General features: G+C 47.6%; 1 pseudogene; it reads right to left on the bottom strand.

Annotated features, from left to right (window-relative positions):
- Positions 1-11,963: 11,963 nt before the first annotated feature.
- On the bottom strand, positions 11,964-13,667 carry LOC127342381 (putrescine hydroxycinnamoyltransferase 1-like; annotated as a pseudogene).
- Between the last annotated feature and the right edge of the window lie 6,719 nt (positions 13,668-20,386).

Here is a 20,386-nt window from a genome sequence, read left to right as displayed (position 1 = left end):
GAACTATGTGAAATGCAAAAATATAAAGATGTAGATGGTGATATTATTAAACTAAAATTGTTCCCTTTCTCATTAAGAGGAAGAGCTAAAGATTGGTTGCTATCTCTGCCTAAGAATAGTATTGATTCATGGACTAAATGCAAGGATGCTTTTATTGGTAGATATTATCCCCCTGCTAAAATTATATCTTTGAGGAGTAGCATAATGAATTTTAAACAATTAGATACTGAACATGTTGCTCAAGTTTGGGAAAGAATGAAATCTCTGGTTAAAAATTGCCCAACCCATGGACTGACTACTTGGATGATCATCCAAACCTTCTATGCAGGACTAAATTTTTCTTCACGGAATTTATTGGATTCAGCTGCTGGAGGTACCTTTATGTCCATCACTCTTGGTGAAGCAACAAAGCTTCTTGATAATATGATGATCAACTACTCTGAATGGCACACGGAAAGAGCTCCACAAGGTAAGAAGGTAAATTACGCCGAAGAAACCTCTTCCTTGAGTGATAAGATTGATGCTATTATGTCTATGCTTGTGAATGATAGGACTAATATTGATCCTAATAATGTTCCGTTAGCTTCATTGGTTGCACAAGAAGAACATGTTGATGTAAACTTCATTAAAAATAATAATTTCAACAACAATGCTTACCGGAACAATTCTAGTAACAACTATAGGCCATATCCTTATAATAATGGCAACGGCTATGGTAATTCTATTGGGAATTCTTACAACAATAATAGGAGTTCACCCCCTGGACTTGAAGCCATGCTTAAAGAATTTATTAGTACACAAACTGCTTTTAACAAATCTGTTGAAGAAAAGCTTGGGAAAATTGATATACTTGCTTCTAAAGGCGTTAGTCTTGCTGCTGCTGTTGATCTTTTGAAATCAAAAGTTTTGCCTAATGAGGATCATCATAATAAAATTGCTACTACAGCAAATGCCATTCAAGTTAGAATTAATGAGAATATAAGATTAATGGCTGAACTGCGTGCTAGGTGGGATAGAGAAGAAAATGAAAAACTAGCTAAAGAGAAGAATGTAGCTAAAGTTTGGACTATTACCACCACTAGTAATGCTAATGCTACACATGTTGCTGCACCCCCTACTAATACTAATAAAAGAATTGGTGTTAGCAATGTTTCCACTTCTAATGCAAAGCGCGAAAAACTGCCTGAAACTGCTAAAACTGCTGAAACTGCCTGTGATAAAGCTGCTGAAATTTTTTCCAACATTGGGGATGATGATCCTATTGCTTTAGATTATAATGGTTTGAATTTTGATGATTGCCACATCTCTGAAGTTATAAAGTTCTTGCAAAAACTTGCTAAAAGTCCTAATGCTAGTGCTATAAATTTGGCTTTCACGCATCATATTACAAATGCTCTCATAAAAGCTAGAGAAGAGAAATTAGAGCGCGAAGCCTCTATTCCTAAAAAGTTAGAGGATGGTTGGGAGCCCATCATTAAGATGAAGGTTAAAGATTTTGATTGTAATGCTTTATGTGATCTTGGTGCAAGTATTTCTGTTATGCCTAAGAAAATTTATGATATGCTTGACTTGCCACCGCTAAAAAATTGTTATTTGGATGTTAATCTTGCTGATCATTCTACAAAGAAACCTTTGGGGAAAGTTGATAATGTTCGCATTACCGTTAACAATAACCTTGTCCCCGTTGATTTTGTTGTCTTGGATATTGAATGCAATGCATCTTGTCCCATTATATTGGGAAGACCTTTTCTTCGAACTGTTGGTGCTATCATTGATATGAAGGAAGGTAATATAAAATATCAATTTCCTCTCAAGAAAGGTATGGAACACTTCCCTAAAAAGAGAATGAAGTTACCTTTTGATTCTATTATGAGAACAAATTATGATGTTGACACTTCGTGTCTTGATAATACTTGATATACACTTTCTGCGCCTAGCTGAAAGGCGTTAAAGAAAAGCGCTTATGGGAGACAACCCATATTTTTACCTACAGTACTTTGTTTTTATTTTGTGTCTTGGAAGTTGTTTACTACTGTAGCAACCTCTCCTTATCTTAGTTTAGTGTTTTATAGTGCCAAGTAAAGCCGTTGATAGAAAAGTAAGTACTAGATTTGGATTACTGCGCAGTTCCAGATTTCTTTGCTGTCACGAATCTGGGTCTACCTCCCTGTAGGTAACTCAGAAAATTAAGCCAATTTACGTGCATGATCCTCAGATATGTACGCAACTTTCATTCAATTTGAGCATTTTCATTTGAGCAAGTCTGGTGCCATTTTAAAATTCGTCAATACGAACTGTTCTGTTTTGACAGATTCTGCCTTTTATTTCGCATTGCCTCTTTTGCCATGTTGGATGAATTTCTTTGATCCATTAATGTCCAGTAGCATTATGCAATGTCCAGAAGTGTTAAGAATGATTGTGTCACCTCTGAATATGTTAATTTTTATTGTGCACTAACCCTCTAATGAGTTGTTCTAAGTTTGGTGTGGAGGAAGTTTTCAAGGATCAAGAGAGGAGTATGATGCAACATGATCAAGGAGAGTGAAAGCTCTAAGCTTGGGGATGCCCTGGTGGTTCACCCCTGCATATATCAAGAAGACTCAAGCGTCTAAGCTTGGGGATGCCCAAGGCATCCCCTTCTTCATCGACAACATTATCAGGTTCCTCCCCTGAAACTATATTTTTATTCCATCACATCTTATGTGCTTTTTCTTGGAGCGTCGGTTTGTTTTTGTTTTTGTTTTGTTTGAATAAAATGGATCCTAGCATTCACTTTATGGGAGAGAGACATGCTCCGCTGTAGCATATGGACAAGTATGTCCTTGGTTTCTACTCATAGTATTCATGGCGAAGTTTCTCCTTCGTTAAATTGTTATATGGTTGGAATTGGAAAATGATACATGTAGTAATTGATATAAATGTCTTGGGTAATGTGATACTTGGCAATTGTTGTGCTCATGATTAAGCTCTTGCATCATATGCTTTGCACCTATTAATGAAGAAATACATAGAGCATGCTAAATTTGGTTTGCATATTTGGTTTCTCTAAGGTCTAGATAATTTCTAGTATTGAGTTTGAACAACAAGGAAGACGGTGTAGAGTCTCATAATGTTTACAATATGTCTTTTATGTGAGTTTTGCTGCACCGGTTCATCCTTGTGTTTGTTTCAAAAAAGCCTTGCTAGCCTAAACCTTGTATCGAGAGGGAATACTTCTCATGCATCCAAAATACTTGAGCCAACCACTATGCCATTTGTGTCCACCATAGCTACCTACTACATGGTATTTTCCGCCATTCCAAAGTATATTGCTTGAGTGCTACCTTTAAAATTCCATCATTCACCTTTGCAATATATAGCTCATGGGACAAATAGCTTAAAAACTATTGTGGTATTGAATATGTAATTATGCACTTTATCTCTTATTAAGTTGCTTGTTGTGCGATAACCATGTTCACTGGGGATGCCATCAACTATTCATTGTTGAATTTCATGTGAGTTGCTATGCATGTCCGTCTTGTCTGAAGTAAGAGAGATCTACCACCTTATGGTTAAGCATGCATATGTTAGAGAAGAACATTGGGCCGCTAACTAAAGCCATGATCCATGGTGGAAGTTTCAGTTTTGGACATATATCCTCAATCTCAAATGAGAAAATTATTAATTGTTGTTACATGCTTATGCATAAAAGAGGAGTCCATTATCTGTTGTCTATGTTGTCCCGGTATGGATGTCTAAGTTGAAGAATAATCAATAGCGAGAAATCCAATGCGAGCTTTCTCCTTAGACCTTTGTACAGGCGGCATAGAGGTACCCCTTTGTGACACTTGGTTAAAACAGTGCATTGTGATGATCCGGTAGTCCAAGCTAATTAGGACAAGGTGCGGGCACTATTAGTACACTATGCATGAGACTTGCAACTTATAAGATATAATTTACATGATGCATATGCTTTATTACTACCGTTGACAAAATTGTTTCATGTTTTCAAAATCAAAGCTCTAGCACAAATATAGCAATCGATACTTTTCCTCTATGGAGGACCATTCTTTTACTTTCAATGTTGAGTCAGTTCACCTATTTCTCTCCACCTCAAGAAGCAAACACTTGTGTGAACTGTGCATTGATTCCTACATACTTGCTTATTGCACTTATTATATTACTCTATGTTGATAATATCCATGAGATATACATGTTATAAGTTGAAAGCAACCGCTGAAACTTAATCTTCTTTTGTGTTGTTTCAATGCCTTTACTTTGAATTATTGCTTTATGAGTTAACTCTTATGCAAGACTTATTAATGCTTGTCTTGAAGTGCTATTCATGAAAAGTCTTTGCTTTATGATTCACTTGTTTACTCATGTCATATACATTGTTTTGATCGCTGCATTCACTACATATGCTTTACAAATAGTATGATCAAGATTATGATGGCATGTCACTCCAGAAATTATCTGTGTTATCGTTTTACCTGCTCGGGACGAGCAGAACTAAGCTTGGGGATGCTGATACGTCTCCGACGTATCGATAATTTCTTATGTTCCATGCCACATTATTGATGTTATCTACATGTTTTATGCACACTTTATGTCATATTCGTGCATTTTCTGGAACTAACCTATTAACAAGATGCCGAAGTGCCGATTCTTTGTTTTCTGCTGTTTTTGGTTTCAGAAATCCTAGTAAGGAAATATTCTCGGAATTGGACGAAATCAAAGCCCGGGGGCCTATTTTTCCACGAAGCTTCTAAGTCCGAAGGAGAGACAAAGAGGGGCGACGGGGGCCACACCCTAGGGGGCGCGGCCCCCCCTTGGCCGCGCGGCCCTGTGGTGTGGGGCCCCCGTGCCGCCTCTTGACCTGCCCTTCCGCCTACAAATAGCCTCCGTGACGAAACCCCCAGTACCGAGAGCCACGATACGGAAAACCTTCCAGAGACGCCGCCGCCGATCCCATCTCGGGGGATCCAGGAGATCGCCTCCGGCACCCTGCCGGAGAGGGGAATCATCTCCCGGAGGACTCTACACCGCCATGGTCGCCTCCGGTGTGATGTGTGAGTAGTCTACCCCTGGACTATGGGTCCATAGCAGTAGCTAGATGGTTGTCTTCTCCCCATTGTGCTATCATTGTCGGATCTTGTGAGCTGCCTAACATGATCAAGATCATCTATCTGTAATTCTATATGTTGCGTTTGTTGGGATCCGATGAATAGAGAATACTTGTTATGTTGATTATCAAAGTTATATCTATGTGTTGTTTATGATCTTGCATGCTCTCCGTTATTAGTAGATGCTCTGGCCAAGTAGATGCTTGTAACTCCAAGAGGGAGTACTTATGCTCGATAGTGGGTTCATGCCTGCATTGACACCTGGGACAGTGACAGAAAGTTCTAAGGTTGTGTTGTGCTGTTGCCACTAGGGATAAAACATTGATGCTATGTCTAAGGATGTAGTTGTTGATTACATTACGCACCATACTTAATGCAATTGTCTGTTGCTTTGCAACTTAATACTGGAAGGGGTTCGGATGATAACCTGAAGGTGGACTTTTTAGGCATAGATGCTGTTGGATGGCGGTCTATGTACTTTGTCGTAATGCCCAATTAAATCTCACTATACTCATCATGATATGTATGTGCATGGTCATGCTCTCTTTATTTGTCAATTGCCCAACTGTAATTTGTTCACCCAACATGCTGCTTGTCTTATGGGAGAGACACCTCTAGTGAACTGTGGACCCCGGTCCAATTCTCTTTACTGAAATACAATCTACTGCAATACTTTGTTTCTTGTTTACGCAAACAATCATCTTCCACACAATACGGTTAATCCTTTGTTACAGCAAGCCGGTGAGATTGACAACCTCACTGTTTCGTTGGGGCAAAGTACTTTGGTTGTGTTGTGCAGGTTCCACGTTGGCGCCGGAATCCCTGGTGTTGCGCCGCACTACATCCCGCCGCCATCAACCTTCAACGTGCTTCTTGGCTCCTCCTGGTTCGATAAACCTTGGTTTCTTTCTGAGGGAAAACTTGCTGCTGTGCGCATCATACCTTCCTCTTGGGGTTCCCAACGAACGTGTGAGTTACACGCCATCAGCGACACGCGGACCGCCTCCTCCTTAGCACCCGCGAGGTGGGCAGGCCTCTAGCGGTGGACGTGGCCTCCCTCGAGCACCCCAATGGCCCCATCAAGATGTTGTTCGGCTGTCAAACCCCGGTTCAGCTTCAAGAGCACATTACCTTGTTTGTCAACATGCAAGGTTTCAGGATCCGCATTGTTCCCATATCCAAGAGCTCCACAGACGAACCATACAACGACCCTCCCTCCCCACCGGCTAAGAACGGAGAAGATGACAAGGACGAAGACCAAGAAGAAACGGATGAAGATAGGTGGGATCAAAGACGCAAGAAGCACAATGACAAGACCAAGAACACCCCGGCCTCTGCCCCGGCGGGAGGAAACGCTGGATTTGCGAGAAAATCTGTGCCGCAAGCGGCCACGGAGGGTTACACTTCCCCATGCTCGCCTTCCGCTTGTCGTGCCGAGAAGGATCAGTCGCACAAGATCACGCTACCCGCTTCTGCATTCAGTCAGTATGGATCAAACCTCACGGCGCAGGGAGACATCTTTCCCACGATGGCTAACATGATCAAGCAGGTGCTCGCATCTCCCCCTGTCTCGTCTCCAAGGTGCTCGGGTCTGGAACAACTGCAGCTCTCTACCTCCCTGTCCACCCTCAACGAAGAAACTGATGAAGGACAGTCTTACCTGACACCGGGGAAGGCTTTGCAGTTAGGCGCTGAAGATAAGAAGGAGATCGGATGGCACAGCCCGGCTTCAGGGGAATCCGCGGCCTCCGCTCTCCGCGCCAGCGAGAGGCGCAGCAAAAGCAACCACGATCGTCCCTCAAGGAAGCTCATGCTCGAGGCGGCGGGGTCAAAACTCTTTGCGCTCGAGGACGAGCAGGTGGGGAAGGACCTGGAGAAGCCCTCTCTCCATCTCGCTCCTGCAATCAAGGATTCCTCTCAGACTCCTCAGGTGCTGCTGGCAGAAAGCCCCATCCCGGAGCTGGGGGCGGCGGTGGCTCGTGCGCCTCACTCCAAGGCAACCCCGGCTGAAGCAATGAGGAAGAGCGCCCGTAGCGTGAGCGTGGCAGATGAACCTGTGCTGGCCAGAGCTATCCGCCTCGCCACCGACAAAGATGCTCCCTCCTCCGCCACCCCAGGTACTTTCGATTCATCTAAGTATACTGCCTTTCAATCTGTTCCTGTTGATAAATTACTCACTGTGGCGAAAGATAGCTGTGTCATTTTCCCTTCCTCCTCGCTGGACCTCCCGAGACGATCATCTCCTTGATACAAGCCAGGGAGCTTGCACAAGCTGACCTGGCGGCAGCTAGACACAAAGCTGAGGTGGAGACGGCCAAGGCACAGGCTGCGACAAATGAAGAGAATGAACCCCGGGTAACACAGGAAGGGCCTGTGGTACAAGAGGGGGAGGACTTCCTCGAGCGGGGAAGCAAGGGCAAACCCGCTAAAAAGAGGAAGATGGCCAAGAAGCAATATCCAGTAGGCCCAAGACCGCTAACCCGCCAAGCACGGGCTCAAGGAAGGTTATCCAAATGAGATGCCTATTTTGGAACATCCGAGGGTTCGGTCGTAGGGGGCGACGAACTCTCTTGAAGGATTACCTCCGAGATCACAAGATTGACATAGTCATCCTACAGGAAACCATCAAACAGGACTTCACTGATCTTGAACTGCGTAGCCTGGAGATCGGGGACAAGTTTTTCTGGTGCTGGCTGCCGGCCAACGGGCACTCCGGGGGGATGCTGATGGGCGTCCGTGACAGCGGCTTTGAGGTGGGTGTGGTAGATATGGGACAGTTCTACCTTAGTACCTCCATTCTCCACAGGACGTCCAGGCGGATCATGACTGTGGTTGGGATTTACGGCCCTGCGGATCACGGGCGATCCAGGGCCTTCCTTGAGGAAGTTTCGGCCAAGGTGGCTAGAACCAACACTCCTTTGCTTATGGGCGGAGACTTTAACCTCATCAGGGCGGCCTGTGACAAGAACAATGATCACCTCAACTGGAGGCTCATGGATTTGTTCAATGAACACATTGCAACGTGGGCGTTGCGTGAAATCCCGCGCTCCGGGGCCCGGTTCACCTGGACCAACCGCCAAATCAACCCTGTGCGTTCGGTGCTCGATCGTGTCTTCATCTCTCCATCTCTGGAAGGTTTTTTCCCGCTTTGTTCTCTTCGCGCAGAGACGAGCTTGGGCTCCGATCATACCCCGCTTATCTTTGACTCCGGCGATGGGCTGCCAGAGAGAAGCAACCGTTTCTTCTTCGAATCAAGCTGGTTCGAGCGACAGGACTTTCTCCCCATGCTTCAAAACACGTGGGGCAATCTCTCGGCCAAAGTGGGCGGCCGGGACATCATTGACTGGTGGCAGTTCATGTCCGGCTGCCTTCGCCAGCATCTGCGTGGATGGGCCCGCAACATTGGGGTGGCAAGCAAACGTGACAAAGAAGCCCTGATGACCCAAATCATACAGCTTGATGTACAGGCAGACTCCAGTGGCTTGGACGAAGAGGAATGGGCACAAAGATACTACCTGGAAGATCAACTCCTCCAAATCGTGGGTGCGGAGGAAGAATACTGGCGCCAAAGAGGAAGGGTCAAGTGGGCGGTCCAGGGGGACGCAAATACGGCGTACTTTCACGCGGTGGCCAACGGAAGAAGAAGAAAGTGCACGATCTCCTCCATTAACTTAGGGAATGAAATCACGAACGATCCCAGTAAAATCCAAACGGCGATCTACGACTTCTACCGTGACTTGCTCGGTTCGGAGGGGAACCGCACTTGTAGCTTATCTCCCAGGACTTGGCCGACGACTTCACAGGTCTCTTTGGAAGACAATAATCAGCTCATGATAACTTTTACGGAAACGGAGTTGGATTCCATTGTTCGGGAGATGAAATCGGACACGGCTCCCGGACCGGATGGCTTTCCTGTTTTGTTCTTCAAACGGTTTTGGCCTAATGTTAAGCTCGGGGTGCTTCACATTCTCAATGATTTTATGCTGGGACGCATAGACATCTCTCGCCTAAACTTTGCCATTCTCACTCTTATCCCCAAGGTTCCTGGCGCGGATTTGGTTTCGCAGTTCCGCCCAATAGCTCTCATCAATGTGATCTTCAAAATCGTCTCGAAGGCGTTCGCGTACCGCCTGGATCCTATTGCGCATAAAACCATTAGTCTGAACCAGACAGCGTTCATCAAGGGGAGGAATTTACTCGAAGGACCTCTTGCGCTCATTGAAATAGTACATGAGCTCCGCTCTAAGCGTTTGGGTGGGATTCTCCTAAAACTCGATTTTGAGAAGGCCTACGACCGGGTTAACTGGGAGTTCCTGGCTGAGGTGCTTCGGTGCAAGGGTTTTGAAGAAGCATACATCCACAGAGTCCTGCAGCTGGTCTCTGGCGGGCAGACCGCAATTGCCATCAACGGCGTGATCGGGCCATACTTCAGGAATAAAAGAGGGGTGCGTCAAGGGGACCCGCTTTCACCTCTCCTGTTTAACTTCATTGGGGAAGCTCTGTCCGGCATTCTCTCTGCAGCTGGAGCTGCTGGCCACATACAGGGAGTGGTCCCACATTTGATCTCGGGAGGGATCTCACATCTGCAGTACGCAGACGATACGCTCATTCTCATCCAGAATTCTGAAGAGAACATAGCCAACCTCAAATTCCTGCTTATGTGCTTCGAAGATATGTCTGGCCTGAAGATTAATTACCACAAGAGTGAAGTTATCGTGATGGGCCAACCCATGGAGGAACAGCAGAGAGTGGCGAACAAGCTGAACTGCAAACGTGGATCTTTCCCATTCATGTACCTTGGTCTTCCCATCTCGGACAGGAAGCTCCGCCTTGAACAATGGCTGTTCCTGGTCCGCAAGCTGGCCGGCAGAATTGAACCCTGGCTGAGCAAACTTCTCACATCTGGGGGAAGACTGATCCTCTCTAATGCCTGCCTAGATAGCATACCCATATTCGCCATGGGTCTTTTTCTTCTGCATGATGGGATACATGCTAGATTTGACTCTCACCGCTCAAAATTCTTCTGGGAAGGAGCGGGCAATAAGCGTAAGTACCATATGGTCAATTGGCCTTCGGTTTGCCGACCAAAATCCTCGGGAGGGTTAGGCCTGCTCAACTCCAAAAAGATGAACATTGCCCTGTTGTCCAAATGGATTTGGAAGCTGTACCAGGACGATGCTTCTATCTGGGCGACTATCATCAGAGCCAAATACCGCGACGCCGATAACCTGTTCGAGGGATCCGGTCAGGGTGGCTCGCAATTCTGGAAAAGCTTGCACAACATAAAGCACTTCTTCAAACTAGGGGCGAAACATTTGATTGGAGACGGACGACGTACCTTCTTCTGGACTGACTGGTGGTGTCAAGACAGGCCCATCAAGGAAATCTTCCCCGATCTCTTCAACATCTGTGCTGACCCTAATATCTCGGTGGCCGCCGCTCTGGAATCTGGAGAGCTTAACATTGTTTTCCGTCGATCTCTTAACCCTGAGGGAAGACGACAGTGGGATGAGCTAGGGATGCTCACAGGGTCCACTGTCCTTACTAACAGCAAGGACAAGGTTACTTGGCACTTGGATTCCTCGGGCAAGTTCACGGTGCAATCTTTGTACGCCAAGCTGTCTCAAGGGGCGTCCGTCGCTTATTATAAAGATGTGTGGGAGGCCAAAGTGCCTTTGAAGATCAAAATTTTTGCTTGGCAGCTAATCCTTGACAGATTGCCTTCTAGTCAACAAATTGCAACACGGCATGGCCCTGCCTCGGGCAACTGCGCGCTCTGCGGACAGGCGGAAGATGCCGGGCATATCTTCTTCTCCTGCTCCCTTGCTAGGTTTGCTTGGAGCGCTATCCGGCAGATCCTGGACTGTAATTGGAACCCGGGAAACTTTCCTCAATTCCATGCCATCCTATCTAGTCTTGCGGGAAGGGCCCGTAGACTCCTTTGGTTTCTTTTTCTCGCCCAAGCCTGGGCCCTTTGGAACATTCGTAATAAGCTAACTATCGAGAAAAAAGTTATTAATCATCCCGCTAACGTGATTTTCAAAACTGCTATTTTCATTCAGCTTTGGAGCGGCAAGGCAAAGTCAAGCGATTGGGACGGTCTACGTTGGCTGGAGAACAAGCTGAGGGAGCTTTACGTCGCCGTGAGACCAGAGCACACAAGTCCTTGAAGAAGTAGTAGCGCGGTTCCTCCTGCCCCGGATATGTCTCGTGCTCCGTCTGGGCTAGCTATGCGTGTCGTGTTTACCTACCTTTGAACTCGTCTAGTTGTTTTACTTTGGCTAAGCTGTATGCCGCAGCATTGTATAACTTGTTGAACCTAAGGGCTTTATTAATTTATTTAAAGTCGGGCATTGTGATGCCTTTTATCTAAAAAAAAATTATGCAGCAAACTGACTCAACCTACAAGAGGCGTACCAGCCGTTGCAAAATCCAGAACCCAGCAGGGACCTCGCCGTCACGGTACCAATTGGCTTTGCCGACGGCGGCGTATGCTGATTGCTGACGCCGATTCTTTGGGGTGGGCTCGTCGGAGCTCCGGAACCTGAACCCGCACAGGCTAGGGTTATCCGGGGCAGAGCTCCGAGTGCTCCTCTGGACGACCTGGCCCATGCCCAGGCACAGAGCCGGACAGCCACCACCGTTGTAGAGTGTAGACGGGGGACGGAGTGAAAACAAGGGGATCGTGTTGCCGGCATCGATTGGATTCAGAGCGGCCGGATTTGAGTGCAGAGGAAAGTACACGCGCGTGGTTGGCACTGTCAATTTCCGGCGGAGCAACCGGAACTGAGCGGCGGGTGGCTGCAGCTCCCGAGAGAGAAAGGGGATCGGGAGAACACATCTTCTGTTCCACGAACATCAAGAACACGCCCATCTTATTTCAACAAGATTAACATAACAGGGTACATCTTCTGTTCCACGAACATCAAGAACACGCCCATCTTATTTCAACAAGATTAACATAACAGGGTAGATCTTCTGTTCCACGAACATCAAGAACACCGCCATCTTATTTCAACAAGATTAACATAACAGGGAAGATCGACTAGCTAGAGCTTGGCTGCGTTGGCATATAGCAGGCGCCGGAAGTCGTTGAGAATCGCATGCTCCAAGGACACCAGTATGGGCACGCTGCCGTCGACGCCGTCCATGAGGTAGACGAACCCGGCGCGCTGCTGCACGGCCATGTGCATCACCAACGGTTTCCCCCACCCGAAGTCCGCGCCGTACGCCGTCATGTCTAGCCACTTGACGACCCTGAGCTCAGTCTTCGGCAGGCTCCCCGCAGGCATTGCCGGCAGGCTGCTGCCGCCCAAGTCCAGCTCCAAGTAGTCGATCGCCGAATGCACCAGCTCGTCGTCCATCTGGCTGATGGCGCCTTTGATCCGGCCGGCGATGGACGCCAGGTGCTCCTCCGAGGCGACGTCCCGCGCCTTGCCGGAGGCGCCCAGCATGATGATCCCGTTGCCGAAGTAGCTGTCGGGGATCGGCGGCCTCAAGCGGCCACGGACGTTGGCCGGGAAGACTAGGCGCGTCGTGGCGTCAGGCGGTAGCCGGCGGGCGGCGACCACGCACCGCCACACATGGGCGCCCAAGGCGCAGAAGGTGCTCACGTCGCCTCCGCCGCCGGTGCAGGCACGCTTAAGAGCCGCGACCTGATCCTTTGAGATGATGAAAATCTCGTTGGCCACGGCGCCCGACAGCTCAGATGGGCCTAGCTTTGGGCAGAACACGGACAGAGTTTTGGGGTGGACGGCCGGTGGGGAGCGCGCGCGGAGGAGGGTGCGGTCGTGGCACGGGAGCTCCAGCGCCGCCCCCGAGGCGCCGTCTCCGGAGGAGAAGGCGGACCACGTCCGAAAGAAGTGGAACGTGCTGGCGCCGTCGAAGGTGCAGCGCCGCTCCTAAGGCCACCCCACCGCACCTCAAGAAGGTCACCTGGATGGCGCACACGACGGACGGCGAGTCGCCGACGCAGGGAACAAAGAGCCTCCTTAGCTCCGGCGAGGGCTTGAAGCTGCTGAATTCGTCGACGGTGTGGTCGGAGTGGGCGACGAGCAAGGGCACGCCCTGCTCGGCGCAGTCGACCTGTAGCCGCCCGTCGACGTCCACACCCAGGCGGCCGGCCAAGGGGTAGAAGGACACCAGAGCCCTGGATAACGCCGCCTTCAGCCTAGCAACGTCGAAGAAGACGTCGCCGTCGCCGCCGGCGCAAGATTGGTAGAAGTAGACGAGAGGAACGTGGCCGCTTTTGGCGAGCATGAGGTCCTGTGAGGAGAGCCACAGGCCATGCCTAGGCGTCTCCTCGCTGGGCTTCACGATGCTGGACTCCACCACCTTCACCTCCTCCACACCCATTCTACTGAGTATTGAAGGTACCGACTGGTTTGAGAGTAACCCTCTACCTCTTCCTCTCCCGGGAATTTTCAAGCGATGTAGCTATAGAGTTCTTTGAAAAGGCTGCGCTGGCCGGGGATGGCGAAGCATGGGCGACGAGCACTGAGATGCTGCACTGTTGTGAGATCTGGATTGATAACTTGTGATCAACCTGCCCTTCCCTGGCGACATGGACCCCGATCCGCCTCTGCCTCCACGCACCACACCCGGCAACCTCTGCCTCCACGTGCCCTACCCCGGCCATGGAGCCAAAAAGGGACAAAACAAACTAGCAAAAAAAATCGAGAAAGAGAAAAAACGAAAAAAAAAAATCAAATTTCAAAAGTATATCTATGGCGGACCAGGTGGTGCGCCACGGCCATCTGTATCACCCCTGGCGCACCGAACCGTGCACCATAGCTACCTGTTAGACATGGTGTGTTAGCCGTGAATATGCAAAAAATGTGCTCCACGGGTAGCTTTTTTTTTTCTAGTGTGACCCCTTTGTTGGACGCTACAAGTTGGATCTTGTCTAACTTTCATACATTCCTAGCAAAGGCACACATTCTTAAGCTCGGTGAAGTTTCCGGTTCTCGGGATGCTCCTTTTGTGTCTTCAGGTTGCTAGTCCTCGAACAAGGGTGTGTCGTCGATGGAGATAGGGAAGCTTAGGTGGCACATTGCTTGGCATCATGTTGCGTTTGGGTGCCACCTTCAATGGCATGTTGCGTCTGGGTGTCTCCCTCTCCATTGATCATGTCCACCATGGTGGCCTCCATGGTCTTGTCCTCATCGTAGTAGGACTGCCACACATGTCGTGGGGTCGGGTCAGGACTTCTACATCGATGAAGGCAAGAAAGGGCATGAAAAATATATTCATACCGGGTGCGAGGGCGAACCTGGGTGTGCCGCAATTTCCTTGAGCAGGATGGCGGGGATGGGGAGGGGCGGGATCTGGCGAAAGAAGCTTTACCCGCTTCCTTTGCCTGGTCCCTGACGAGCCGCTCACTGGGCATTGAGGTTGATGTTCGGGAGCGGAGACGTGGCCAAGGAAGACTCGCCAACTCAGGCGACGTGTCACTTGTCAACCAGGACACCATCGGTCTCTAACTCCTCGCAATAAGCGGCTTGGACGCGGTCAAGCCACAGCTTGTAGCCAACGCATTGGCCAGCACCTGACCGCTCACCATGAGCGGCGCTTGCACCGCTAGGGCCTCGGTGCTCGCGCGCGACTGGACTGTGGATGTGTACGCCAACACATAGGCCCTTTCTTGGGCGAGCTGGGCGGTCGCCAGCTTTGTTCTCACGTTCACCCGACGTGAGCTCCAAGGCCCTCTCCTTAGGCATGAGCTCCTTCTTTGGCTTGACCTCCGCGCCGAGGACGCTGGGTTTTTTTAGCGACCGCGCGCACGTGGAGGAGCCGTCACCTAGGAGGCAGGCGCCATGACCGCTGCATCAGGCATGATGGCGTCGGCCTCCATGGATCATGCTAGGGCAGGTGTGGTAGTTGCGTGAGAATGGGGAGAGTGGAAGTTGAGGGGAAGTGTGGATGGCTTTTTAGGCCCGAGGCGAACATATTCTCTCCATGAGCGGTATCCGCGCGCTGTCCGTAGTGTCGTAGACCCGACACAAATATGTAACGGACGGGCATCTGCCTCTTACGATCCGTTTGCGGTAGCGCGTTGGGCATTGCTTTTTAACCTCCACAGACAGTGACATAAAATATAGTCGTATGAGTTTGCCTTACGGTCTTAGCCATAGAAAAATCCTATACATTACCCGTTAGCGGGGGGGGGGGGGGGGGATACGGCCCACTGATGATCCACAAGTATAGGGGTGTATCGTACTACATTTGATATGGGGAGATCCCACTAGATCCTCCTAGGTTGATGCCCGATCTTTCACAGCGAGAACACGGGGTAGTAAATCCTCCCAACAACGCGATGAACGCAGTCTGGAGAAGAGGGAACGAATCCAGCAAGCAACGGATCGATGAACGATACGCCTCAAACCTCGAGCTAGATAATCCTTGACGAATACAAGAACCTTCGCAGCGGATATAATAGATAAACGGCAGCACCGTACCCCCGGATGGATGATACACGTAAACACACGCAATGGGGTAAACCCTAATATTTAACCTAAACTTAGCTATCCCTAAACCCTAGTCGCCCCACCTCCTTATATGAGGGGGAGGTGGCCGGCCAGCCCATATTGGGCTGGGGCGCCCCACTTGGTGGGCTGACCTGGTTTGGATTGGACAGGCCCAAAACCAAACACAACACTAATTTAACCCTAATTTGGCCCACCACATGACCTGGCTACATTATTTCCTAACATAGAATGAATGAAAGAACCTTAGACTTAATTATTACATAGCGTAGGTCGTCCTAGCGTGTCACTCCTGAATCCTCGATGGCGTACCACTTAGCTTGGTGGAGTCCTGAAATTGGCCTCCACATAGGCCTCCATGCCCATATCATCCTCCACCCCTTCAAGAAGCGTTGTCCCCAATGCGTGAGGGTCTTCTGGAAAAGGTGACGTGATATGAACATGACACGTCCTCGCTGTCCTCAAGTCTTGCTTTCCTTCCACACCACATCCTCCCTCGCGGCCTGCTTGACTTGATACAGCACTTGGCGCCTCCTTTCTTCTCCACATGAGCTTGGACTTCGGCGCCAATACCTTCTTCTTGCGAGGTTTTGATGGACCCCTGTGTCGTTGATCATGACCCTACACAAGATGTGTAATGCATGGGCCACATAGATGTCTCACACGTCCATCCTTGCCTCGATGCATCCGCGGTGTCGCGGAAAACTGGACTGCGGTACTCCAAGCACGGTACTGCCGCTGCCCACTGTCTCCACTGACGCGCTCGCCTCCCACTCCTCCCATGCGCATCTGCGCCACATGTACTGAAACACCATCAGCACAAACATCATCAGTCTGTATACTGGCATCAACACAAACTGGAACTGTAGCACATGCTGCAACATCCACATCAACAACAAGTGTAGCTTCATCCGGCTTGTCACCAACAAGAACTGGCTTGTCATCTACAGGCATTCCTGAAACATCACCAACATCAATGCTCGGAACATGATGCACCTCTTGCTGCACTTTGGGCTTGTGCAACTTCTCCTTACGCACCACTAACTCCACATCGGACTTGATATGATCATCACCCAAAGGCTTCAAAGTCCGATGTTTGCCACCATGCATAAAATAATATGTATTTTCTCTCCCAGCATGTGTCACATTACGATCATACTGCCAAGGACGTCCAAGTAGCAATCCGCAAACCTCCAATGGCAACACATCGCACTCTGTCTCATCAACAAACTCATCAACTGTAAATGGCAGACGCACCTTGTGAGTAATCTTCAGCATACCACAGCTATTCAACCACTCAAGACGTTTAGGTTCAGGAAGACGCCATGTAGACAACCCCAATGCTGCCACCATCGCCTTGCTAATGCCATTAGTACAGCTACCACCATCAATCATCAACTTGCAAGCCTTGCCCTTGATAAAGCATCGAGTCTGAGACAAACTCCACCGCTGAACCTTGTCAACTGTCTTGCAAGCATCATCTTGTACCTTCTTAAGTGGCATATTCAGCCCACTCAATGGTACATCCTCCTCAACAGTCACAGTAGTTCCCTTGGTATCAGAGCCAGGTTTCCTCTGCTCTGAAGATATCACCTCGCCCTCAGTGACTGTTGGTAGTGAAACAATCTCCTGAATAGGAACTATGCACTTGCCCACTTCCTTTATTGCATGCACAACTTCGGATGGCTGCGCACTTCCCTCCAACGGTAACCATAACCCTCCACGAAGAAAAGTCTTGAAGTCCTTCCAAGTATAATCAACCTCTCCTCTGTCAACCGCATCACACCAATAATCATACAACTCCTCGTCCACACGCCGGTGAGCGAGAATATATGCATCATAACCAGTGAACTTTCCTCCGTATCGGCGACTGATACGTCCCAACGTATCTATAATTTCTGATATTCCATGCTTGTTTTATGACAATACCTACATGGTTTGTTCACACTTTATATCGTTTTGATGCATTTTCCGGAACTAACCTATTAACAAGATGCCAAAGTGCCAGTTCCTGTTTTCTGCTGTTTTTGGTTTCAGAAATCTTACACAGGAAATATTCTCGGAATTGGACGAAATCAAGGCCCACGATCTTATATTTCACGGAAGCTTTCAGAGCACCGAAGAGGGGCCAGAGAGGAGCCAGGGAGGCCCCACACGCCAGGGCGGCACGACCAGAGGGGGGGCGCCCCCTACTATGTGGGCCCCCAGGCCTCTTCCGACTCCGCATCTTCGCCTATTTAAGCCCTGGTGACCTAAAACTTCGATACGAATAAGCCACGATACGAGAAAAGTTCCAGAGCCGCCGCCATCGCGAGGCCAAGATTTGGGGGACAGAAGTCTCTGTTCCGGCACGCCGCCGGGACGGGGAATTGCCCCCGGAAGGCAACTCCATCGACACCACCGCCATCTTCATCGCCGCTGCTGTCTCCCATGATGAGGAGGGAGTAGTTCTCCCTCGAGGCTAAGGGTTGTACCGGTAGCTATGTGGTTCATCTCTCTCCCATGTACTTCAATACAATGATCTCATGAGCTGCCTTACATGATTGAGATTCATATGATGAGCTTTGTATCACTATTAATCTATGTGCTACTCTAGTGATGTTATTAAAGTACTCTATTCCTCCTCCATGATGTAATGTTGACAGTGTGTGCATCATGTAGTACTTGGCATAGGTTATGATTATAATCTCTTGTAGATTATGGAGTTAACTATTACTATGATAGTATTGATGCGATCTATTCCCCCTTTCATAGCCTGATGGTGACAGTGTGCATGCTATGTTAGTACTCGGTCTAAATTGCAATGGTATATTATGCACTCTAGAGGTTACTTAAATATGAACACCGGATGTTGTGGAGCTTGTTAACTCCGGCTTGAGGGAGCTCTTGTAGCCCTACACAATGAATGGTGTTTGTCATCCAACAAGAGAGTGTAAAGAAAGTAGCATTTATTTATTCAGTTATGTGATCAATGTTGAGAGTGTCCACTAGTGAAAGTATGATCCCTAGGCCTTGTTTCTAAGCATTGAAACACCGTTTCCAACAAGTTCTGTTACATGTTTGCTTGCTGCCATCTTTATTTCAGATTGCAATTACTACTTACAATCATCCATATTACTTGTATTTCACTATCTCTTCGCTGAACTAGTGCACCTATATATCTGACAAGTGTATTAGGTGTGTTGGGGATACAAGAGACTTCTTATATCATAATTGCAGGGTTGCTTGAGAGGGATATCTTTGACCTCTTCATCCCCGAGTTCGATAAACCTTGGGTGATTCACTTAAGGGAAACTTGCTGCTGTTCTACAAACCTCTGCTCTTGGAGGCCCAACACTGTCTACAGGAAAAGAAGCCAACAGTAGACAGCAAGCTATTTTCTGGCGCCGTTGCCGGGGAACGAAGAAAAGCTACACCACAGAGATTTCTACCTCCCACGTCAACCACGCGCCAGTTGTAGACATCAAGCTATTTTCTGGCGTCGTTGCCGGGGAGGTAAGGTAAAAGGTATTCACATCTTCCGACTACTAAGCTATTTCCTAGCACTGTTGCCGGTGTGTGAGTGCTCGAAGCTATTTCCTTTAGATCCTGCAATTGCATCTTTTTGTTTCTTGTTTTTCACTAGTTAGGCATAAGGGAAAATAACAGTGAGCTTCTTAATCTATTTCCTGAGTTAAGACATGGATTGTTTTATGCGAAAATTAAAAAACCTACGGAACCTTATTTGCATGCTAGTAGCAATGATATTAGTATAAACGCTTTGAACACCATTGTTGCTAATGCTATGGAAAATTCTAAGCTTGGGGAAGCTGGTTTTGATGAGCATGATATTTTTAGTCCCCCAAGCATGGAGAAGAAAATTTACTTTGATGATACTTTTCCTCCTATATATGATGATTATGGTGATGAATTTGCTCCCACTATTACTAATAAAATTGATTATGCTTATGTGGAGAGTAATAATTTTATGCATGTAGCTCATGATAAGAATGTTTTATGTGATAGTTATATTGTTGAGTTTGTTCATGATGCTACTGGAAATTATTATGAGAGAGGAAAATATGGCTGTAGAAATTTTCATGTTACTAAAACACCTCTCTACATGCTGAAAATCTTGAAGTTACTCGTGTTTCATCTTCTTATGCTTGCCACTTTGTTCTTCATGAATTTGTTTATTTACAAGATTCCTTTTCATAGGAAGTGGGTTAGGCTTAAATTTGTTTGAATTTGATTTTTGATGCTCTCTTTTGCTTCAACTCTTATTTCTTGGGAGTGCATCATTAAAATTGCTGAGCCCATCTTAACGGCTATAAAGAAAGCACTTCTTGGGAGATAACCCATGTTTTTATTTTACTACAGCAACTTTTTGTTTTATATTTGTGTCTTGGAAGTTTTTACTACTGTAGCAACCTCTCCTTATCTTATTTTATTGCATTGTTGTGCCAAGTAAAGTCTTTGATAGTAAGGTTGATACTAGATTTGGATTACTGCGCAGAAACAAATTTCTTGCTGTCACGAATTTGAGTAGTATTTTCTGTAGGTAACTCAGAAAAATCTGCCAATTTACGTGCGTGATCCTCAGATATGTACGCAACTTTCATTCAATTTGAGCTTTTTCATCTGAGCAAGTTAAGTGCCCAAGAAAAATTCGTATTTACGGACTGTTCTGTTTTGACAGATTCTGCCTTTTATTTCGCATTGCCTCTTTTGTTGTGTTTGATGGATTTATTTGTTCCATTAACTTTCAGTAGCTTTGTGCAATGTCCAGAAGTGTTAAGAATGATTGTGTCATCTCTG

The sequence above is a fragment of the Lolium perenne genome, chromosome 3, assembly GCF_019359855.2.
Source record: "Lolium perenne isolate Kyuss_39 chromosome 3, Kyuss_2.0, whole genome shotgun sequence".
Lineage (NCBI taxonomy): Eukaryota > Viridiplantae > Streptophyta > Magnoliopsida > Poales > Poaceae > Lolium > Lolium perenne.
Note: the sequence above shows the minus strand (reverse complement) of the source record. Positions and strands in the feature narration are given on the sequence as shown.